The 9,365-nt window shown below is 44.3% G+C and overlaps 1 non-coding gene across 1 annotated transcript; it reads right to left on the bottom strand.

Moving 5' to 3' along the window:
* Window positions 1-1,396: 1,396 nt before the first annotated feature.
* LOC132504528 (U6 spliceosomal RNA) lies at window positions 1,397-1,503 on the bottom strand. The gene has a single exon (XR_009534929.1). It is a non-coding gene; the product is annotated as a U6 spliceosomal RNA (small nuclear RNA).
* Window positions 1,504-9,365: the final 7,862 nt, after the last annotated feature.

The following is a 9,365-nucleotide window of genomic DNA, read 5'->3' as shown; positions in this document are numbered from 1 at the left end:
CAGCTGTTGTTTCCTCTGGGCTCTCCAGGTGGCATCTCAAACATAAGGCACCCAGCATGGCCCCAATTCCTGCCCCAGGCTTTCTGGACTTGGGAAAGAACATCTCCATCAAAGGTGCTGCTCTAGTCCAAACTTGAGTTGTCCTTGTTTTTATTTTTAGTGTTCCAATAAAACTTTATTGGGGATGGGGATATATGTATATGTATAACTCATTCACTTTGTTGTAGAGCAGAAACTAACACACCATTATAAAGCAATTATACTCCAATAAAAATGTTAAAAAAAAGAACAGAAAACTTTATCGGGAGACTCCCCTGGTGGCGCAGGGGTTGAGAATCCACCTACCAATGCAGGGGACACAGGTTCGGGCCTGGTCTGGGAAGATCCTATGTGCCGCGGAGCAGCTAAGCCCGTGCGCCACAACTGCTGAGCCTGTGCTCTTGAGCCCACGAGCCACAACTACAGAGCCCGTGAGCCACAACTACTGAAGCCCACACGCCTAGAGCCCATGCTCCACAACAAGAGAAGCCACCACAATGAGAAGCCCACGCACCACAACAAAGAGTAGCCCCCGCTCGCCACAACTAGAGAAAAGCCTGTGTGCAGCAACAAAGACCCAACGCAGCCAAAAATAAATAAATAAATAAGTAAATAAATTTACTAAAAAAAAAAAAAACTTTATTGGAACTGGCCCAAGTGGTGGGTCAGATTTGGTCCATGGGTCACTGTTTTCCACTTTTGCATTAATCCACTGTCCAGTGGTGTGTTTTTTAAAAAATTTTATAGTGATTTTAATTAATTAATTAATTTATTTTTGCAGTACACGGGCCTCTCACTGCTGTGGCCTCTCCCATTGCCAAGCACAGGCTCCGGACACACAGGCTCAGCGGCCATGGCTCACGGGCCCAGCCGCTCCGCGGCATGTGGGATCTTCCCGGACCGGGGCACGAACCCGTGTCCCCTGCATCGGCAGGCGGACTCTCAACCACTGCGCCACCAGGGAAGCCCTGATTTTTATTTTTATACAATTTTATTTTATTTTATTTTTTAATAATTTATTTACTTTTGGCTGCGTTGGGTCTTCACTGCTGTGCGGGAGCCCTCTCCAGCTGCGGCGAGCGGGGGCCACTCATCGCCGCAGTGCATGGGCCTCTCACTGTGGTAGCTTCCCTTGTTGCGGAGCACGGACTCTAGGGGCGCGGGCCTCAGCAGCTGTGGTGCACAGGCCTAGCTGCTCCGCGGCATGTGGGATCCCCCTGGACCAGGGCTCGAACCCGTGTCGCCTGCATTGGCAGGTGGACTCCCAACCACTGCGCCACCAGGGAAGTCCCTTTTATACAATTTTAAAGGTTACTTTCCATTTACAGTTATTACAAAACATTGGCTATATTCCCCCAAATACATGGAACACTTCGCGAATTTGCGTGTCATCTTTGTGCAGAGGCCACGCTAATCTTCTCTCTGTCGTTTCAGTTTTCACATATGTGCTGCCAGAGTGAGCACGAGTCGTCCCCTGAGTCTTGTCTTTGCCTCACACCCCAAGCTTCAAAACATGCTCCCAGGATGACCACCTCTCACTTCCTCCCCAGCCACTGTCACGCTTCTGCGGGACCCTGACTGCACAGCCCTCAGCGGCTCTCCTGACCCCTCCTGTCTGCCTCTCTCCACACAGCAGAGCTTAAGTCGAACCAGCCAGCCCTCTGGGGGCTGACAGTCACATTTAGGGTTAAACCCAGGGTCCTTACCTGGCTCCACGGCCCCTCAGCCAGCATCCGACCTCCTGGGCATTGTTCAGACTCTCAGGCTTGTGCCTGCCTGGGGCCCTGGCACCTGCCTCTTTCTGCCTGGCATGCTTGCTCTCTGCTTAGGCTCTGCTCAGACATCAGCCCTTCAGAGAGACTGTCCCTTGCCACCCTGTTGGAAGCAGGACCATCTATCACTCTGCTCCCTGTTGTTCCTTACAGCACTTGTCATCGCCCGACACTGGGGGAGGGTCGTCTGTTGCTGCTCCTCCCCACCAGAAGGTGTGCTCCAGGAGGACAGGGGCTGAGTCCCCAGGGCTTAGAGAAGCTCCTGGCACACAGCAGGGACCCACACACGTGTCACGTAAACAGTTAAGTAAGAGAACGTTTAGACATAGGTAACCATAAGCAAAAATACAATCAAAGCAGAATAGTGAAGAAGGCTGGCAGAGGAGCTGAGCTGCCAGAGGTGTCTGCAAATGACATTCAGTCACACACCCTGGAAAAGAAGCCACTGTTAGGATATCACCAGAAAAGCCCTGCCCGACATACAAACTTGGTTTCCTGGGACTTACGGTTAACCAGTGGGTTGTAAAGGAATGGCTTCCCAAGGTGAATTGTGGCCCAGATAGACAGAGGAGCACGTATGAAAGAGTCTGCTTACCCCGCAGGCAGGGGCCCAGGCAGGTGTTAGGACCCGCTCCAGGCAGAAGCCCAATGACAGACACACATCGAGCAGGAACAGTGATGTGAATGTGCAAACAGACGCAACACTGGGCTTTCTGGGTGGAGGGGCTGAACTGTGTCTCCCCCTATATTAACATGGTGAAGCCCTGACTCCTCAGCAGCTCAGAATGTGACGGGCTGTATTTGGAGACAGGACCTTGAAAGAGATGATTAGGTTAAAACTAAAAAACAAAATGTGGCCATTAGGGTGGGTCCTAATCCAATCTGACCGGTGTTCTTTTAAGAAGAGGAAATGTGTTCACTCAAAGAGACAAAGAGATGTGTGTGCAGAGAGCCATCCACTTACCAAGGAGAGGCCTCAGAAGAAACCCACCCTGCTCAGCTTGACATAGAACTTCCAGCCTCCAGAGCTGTGAGAAAATAAACTTCTGTTGTTTAAACCACACAGTGTGTGGTACTTTGTTGTAACAGCCTGAGCCGATTAACACAAACACTCCCCGGACAGGTTCATTTGCTTGTGTGTAGACAAGAATTACTTTTGCATTGTTGTCAGTTATCAAAATAACTTCTGTCGATGAAAAACATTAATCAACAGTCAATCTAAGAAACAGATGGAAAATTTTATTTGAACCAACCTGAGGATTATAACCTGGGAGACAGTCTTTCATAAAGCTCTGAGGACTGTTCTGTCTGTTAGAGGTCAAAGCACACTTATGTAAGATATTTTGAGAAAAAGGGTTATACGTCAAAGGACATATTGACAGTTTACACAATTCAGATCTGCACGTTCAAAGTGAGTAGTGGGTCATCATGACCCCTTACAGGATTAAGAAGGAAGCTTGTCTCCTAAGAAGTTAAGAATGTGGTGGGTCATTTCAACCTTAACAAGATTAAGAAGGAATGTTATCTACTAAGGAGGTCTGGTTAATGCAAATGCACAATGCACACTAGGGGGGAGGGAGGAAACCCAAACAGGCAGAGAAAATTTTTATATTTAAATTTTTCTTGTCTTGCCATAAAATACGAATTTTATGTCATCAATTTCCCCCTTTTGATCATTAATCTTTTGATAGAAAGCATTAGGTGGTCAAATATTTGGTCCCTCAATATCAGGGTGGCTGCTTACCTGCCCTGAGTCCATCATGTCCCTCAATGTTGGGTCTTAGTAAACCCAGTTCTTTCTTTCCCTTTAGGGGTTGCACTAGTAAGATATTTGGTGAGGACTAATGGTGAATTCCAATTTGTCCAATAGGACTTATGCCAATTTTACCTTGCATGTGCATGTTCATTAATTTATAGAGAACTCTAGATGTGAGCAATAGTTTCAAGTTGTTTAGATATCATCTTAATAGAAGTAGGTGATACACAGACCGAAAGGCAAGAAACTATCACTTTACTTTTTAAAAATGTTTATTTATTTATTTATTTAGCCTGCTCTGGGTCTTAGTTGTGGCATGCAGACTTCTTAGTTGCAGCATGCAAATTCTCAGTTGCAGCATGCAAATTCTCAGTTGTGGCATGCATGTGGGATCTAGTTCCCCGACCAGGGATCAAACCCGGGCCCCTTGCACTGGGAGCCCTGAGTCTTAGCTACTGGACCACCAGGGAAGTCCCCAAAAACGATCACTTTCTATGTTATACAAACTGTAATCAAAATTGACAATAACAGTAACAATGTCATTAGTAAAGGTTTAAGCAAAGATCCTGCTAAACCATAGCATTTTCCTAGTATCTCCCCTAAATTGGGAAGAGGATTCTTCAGAGCTGAAGTTTGATTCTTCATATGTATCTTAAGATGAATTATGTTAGAAGACTCATCAGGTATAAAAACCCAATGTTCAGTATGTGTCATAACACAAGTTCCCCCTTGGAGAGCAGTTAGAGAATATTTAGGGCTCTACGATTCTGGAGGACCGATTTTCTCATCATGAAGACTTCTGAATCAAGCAAGCTAATGGCTTGATTACTGCCAGAGCTTGCTGAGTAAACTTTGTTAAAGCCTCTGTGGTTCATGTTATATTCTATTCCAAGTGAAGGAACAAATATTGCCACCAAGTGGTCATACCATTGGAAAATCGATCAAACCCGGGGTGCTCACATTACAGGCAGATTGGCAGGGACTGTCTCCAAAACTACCCACGGGTGACCTTGAGCCAAAGGGAGAAATACATTCGGTTCCTAAGCAAAAGTGTGAACAATTATCAAAGTTATTGGTATGCAAGCCTGGTCTTGTATACCATCTTGCGTCAGGCGTCTACGTCAGATGTTTGTTGTCTCCTCATCCTGGTCTGGTAGTGCTGGTCTTAGTTGAAGTAGGGTGTCAGAAACAGGAGTTGCAGTCAATTCAAGAGAGGAGGACTGTTAGGTCCCTTCCAACCTGGCTGTAAAGAGTCCTTTATCTGATGACTTTTCCAGTATGCATAATCTCCTGATCGAAGTTCCTGGGGCATCCGATCTTCATCCAAAGATAGATTATTGTGATAAGATTCAGAAACAAACTTAGAATGTCCTTTTAATATAATCCAGTTAAACTTTACGGTAATGTAACATAGCAACAAGGAGCCATCTGGGAAGTGATTCTTAGGTGGTAAATACAAAACAAAAGCAAAAACACCCTTAAAGACAGCAACACTAGAACTTAATGTTCACTGAAATGTAATATTTTTCTCTCTCAAGTTACCCTCATTTCTACCAATGATATGGCCAAATTAAGACTAATTAATTTGCAAACTAAGTCTGGTTTCAATAAACTTGGCCTGATTATTTCCATAAGTGTAATTGATCATACGGGTTCTTACAATATGGCTGTGCTGGAACTTTTTCTAAAGAATCTCAAATTGAACTTTTAAAAGACCTCTCTGGGCTTCCCTGGTGGCGCGGTGGTTGAGAGTCCGCCTGCCAATGCAGGGGACACGGGTTCGTGCCCCAGTCCGGGAAGATCCCACATGCCGCGAAGCGGCTGGGCCTATGAGCCATGGCCGCTGAGCCTGCGCGTCAGGAGCCTGTGCTCCGCAATGGGAGAGGCCACAGCAGTGAGAGGCTCGCATACCGAAAAAAAAAAATAAAATAAAAATAAAAGACCTCTCAAGGCCAGGAAAGCCATGCCAAGGTCTTGTTATCAGATTCTGCCTGTAATATCTACAGATTTGGGTGGATTCCTTTCTTCTAGAGGTCCCCCAAGTATCTTGAGATTCTTGCACCTGTCAGGAGGTGGCCTTCCTTGTTCACCTGGAAAGGCTTCTGGGAACTTAAGAGTTTCCAGTTTCTGGAGGGATCAGGTAGAAAGAAAAGATAAATGTTTCAGTTCTAATTACAAAGGTATAATTTACCAAAGTTAAGTCATAAGTAGCTTAAGGGGAAGCGTTTCCTTATATCTGGAAAACACAGATTAAAAACCAGTAATATTCCAGACAAAAACCCAAAAAATTATAACCATACTCATCAGGTTGCTCAGTCTATGTGACTAATCCTTAATCTTCTTTTAACAGCTTTATGAAGTCACCAGATTAAAGAATTCTTTAATTTCTTACCCAGCTCAGCAGTATGACCTGAAAGTGATCAGAAACCTGTACTTGTCCAAAAGTCCTTTATATGAATCTTCTTGAAGATGGAGCATTTTTGCAAAAGCATCTGAGTAAAACAATAACTATCTATAAATGGCAAAAGACTTTAAAAGGCATGGTTAAAGATCTGATTACAATGCAATTGACAAACTTCGTTACTGTTGTGACATACAACATTTTAAGATGTTAACTAGAATTATAATGGATAACATTTTATCAGGATATACCCGATTTTTAGGAGTTCCATATAATTTCTTTTTTAAAAAATAAATTTATTTATTATTTATTTATGTTTTGGCTGTGTTGGGTCTTCATTGCTGCACGTGGGCTTTCTCTAGTTGCGGCTAGTGGGGGCTACTCTTCGTTGTGGTGTGCGGGCTTCTCATTGGGTTGGCTTGTCTTTGTATAGGAGCACAGGGTCTAGGTGTGTGGGCTTCAGTAGTTGTGGCACGTGGGCTCAGTAGCTGTGGCTCGCGGGCTCTAGAGCACAGGCTCAGTAGTTGTGGCACACGGGATTAGTTGCTCCGCGGCATGTGGGATCTTCCCGGACCAGGGCTCGAACTTGTGTCCCCTGCATTGGCAGGCAGATTCTTAACCCCTGCGCCACCAGGGACTTCCCTGTATAATTTCTAAACTATCTATTTTAATAAAATTTACCCATACAATATAACCTAAGAAGGTTTATCACTCATTTGTTGATGCTTCCCTTGTAATTTAACAACCAAATAAGCCTAATTAGGTTAATATGCTTCTTTGATAAGAAGAGCAAACAATTCTCTTGAGGTGTTCTGGGGGCCTTCGGGAAACCTCAAAGTTAGTCAGAGGTCAGACAAACTTCAATTAGAATTTGATCTTTGTCAAAAATATCAAAAAGGCTTTAAAAACCCTTTGTCAAATAGGATCATAGGTCTCTGTGAAACAATACTTATTGAGTTAACCAAGTGACAGTAAAAGATTTCAAAGGCACATACATAAAGTTACAATAGATTAATTAAAAGGTAAAGGAACCTTACAATCTGTTATCAAAAGCAGATTGATATTCTAAGAAAACTTTGTTCTCTTAACAAAGAGAAAATCATACTCCATTTTTGCGCCAGCCTTTTTTTTTCTTTTTCTCGCTGCACAGCTTGCGGGGTCTTAGTTCCCCAACCGGGGATTGAACCCGCGGCCCCAGCAGTGAGAGTGCCGAGTCCTAAGCACTGAACTGCCAGGGAATTCCCACCAGCTTTTTTTTTTTTTCTTTTTTTGCGGTACGCGGGCCTCTCACTGCTGTGGTCTCTCCCGTTGCAGAGCACAGGCTCTGGACGCGCAGGCTCAGCGGCCATGGCTCACGGGCCCAGCCGCTCCGCAGCATGTGGGATCTTCCCGGACTGGAGCACGAACCCGTGTCCCCTGCATCGGCAGGCGGACTCTCAGCCACTGCGCCACCAGGGAAGCCCCCACCAGGTTATTTTTAATAACAAAATTCATTTACTCAAATTCAATCTAAATCTTAGTCCTGACCACCGTAGAATTCCTTTATTTTTTTTATTTTTAAAAATTAATTAATTATTTGGCTGCATCTGGTCTTAGTTGCGGCACACAGGATCTTTGTTGTGGCATGCAGGATCTTTTGTTGCGGTGCGCGGGTTCTTTGCTGCAGTGTGTGGGCTCTTCTCTAGTCGTGGTGCGGGGGATCCAGAGCGCACGGGCTTAGTTGCTCTGAGGCATGTGGGATCTTATTTCCCTGACCAGGGATCGAACCTGCGTCCCCTGCGTTGGAAGGTGGATTCTTAACCACTGGACCACCAAGGAAGTCCCTAGAATTCCCTTCTAAAGATCTTCCCCCGCCCCCGCAAACCTTCTACAACTTTCTATATCCATATTAATTTGTGCTTTATTTTCTATACTATTTAGAAATAGCCAGCTTTAGGACAAAATTACTTTCTTTTCCTTTACAAAAACACATTTCCATTTCTTTTACCTTCTTTTTCCTTGCATACAGTAGTGTTTTCCTTATTAATTTTTAATTATATATTTTAATTACAATTTTTAACCTTAGTTTTAAAACCTTAAAAAACCTTAGTGAAAACCAAGAAGTTAATTATGAACTATTTATCATACCAGCATTTCCTGATTGGCAAATTTAAGAACATAGTCTAGAAACTAATTTCTTTCCTCAGTGGGATACAAGACCTGTCCAATGAACAAAACATCTTTAGTTTTTCTCTAATAAGAAGACTAAAGTAAGGGCTTCCCTGGTGGCGCAAGTGTAAAGAATCCACCTGCCAATGCAGGGGACACGGGTTCGCTCCCTGCTCTGGAAAGATCCCACATGCCACGGAGCAGGGGACACGGGTTCACGCCCTGGTCTGGAAAGATCCCACATGCCATGGAGCAACTAAGCCCGTGCGTCACAACTACTGAGCCTGCGCTCTAGAGCCCACGAGCCACAACTACTGAAGCCCGTGCGCCTAGAGCCCGTGCTCCGCAACAAGAGAAGCCGCTGCAATGAGAAGCCCACGCACCGCAATGAAGAGTAGCCCCTGCTCGCCACAACTAGAGAAAGCCCGCGTGCAGCAATGAAGACTTAATGCAGCCAAAAATAAAATAAATAAATTAAAAAAAAAGACAAAAGTAGGTAAACTTAGACTCGTTTAGCAATGAATGTTTCAGTATCTTATTTGGAAATGATATGGATATTCAATGAATTCCCATCATTTAACTTAATTTAGCAGTTTCAAGTTACCAAAAACCTGGAGAAAGTTTTTTTTTTTTTTTTTTTGCTGTACACGGGCCTCTCACTGTCGTGGCCTCTCCCGTTGCGGAGCACAGGCTCTGGACGCGCGGGCTCAGCGGCCATGGCTCACGAGCCTAGCCGCTCCGCGGCATGTGGGATCTTCCCAGACCGGGGTACGAACCCGTGTCCCCTGCATTGGCAGGCGGACTCTCAACCACTGCGCCACCAGGGAAGCCCGAGAAACTATTTTTAAGTAGACAGTCCTAAAACATACTTTTTCCTAAAGAATTCACCTAGAAACTCTTATTTACATTTAATTTACTTAAAAGTTTCATCATATCATGTTATTTTTCTTGCTGACAAATTTTGCAACAGGAATAAGATTTTTGTTTTTAAAAGAACTAAATTTTTTAAAAAAATTCATTTATTTTTGGCTGCGTTGGGTCTTTGTTTATAGAACTGCTTAATTCCCTATAAGCCAGTTAAACAGAGCTCTTTTACTTGTTAAATTTGGCAACACCACACATCTACAACACACACATATATATAGATACAACACACAGACACAGAGACCCCGTAGTTCCCATTCCAAAATTTCAGCCATGAGTCAGGTACAAGAGTACAAAATCCATCAGTTACATACAACACAGGGAA

Source organism: Lagenorhynchus albirostris, chromosome 1, assembly GCF_949774975.1.
Source record: "Lagenorhynchus albirostris chromosome 1, mLagAlb1.1, whole genome shotgun sequence".
Lineage (NCBI taxonomy): Eukaryota > Metazoa > Chordata > Mammalia > Artiodactyla > Delphinidae > Lagenorhynchus > Lagenorhynchus albirostris.
This window is presented reverse-complemented; position numbering and strand designations above follow the sequence as displayed.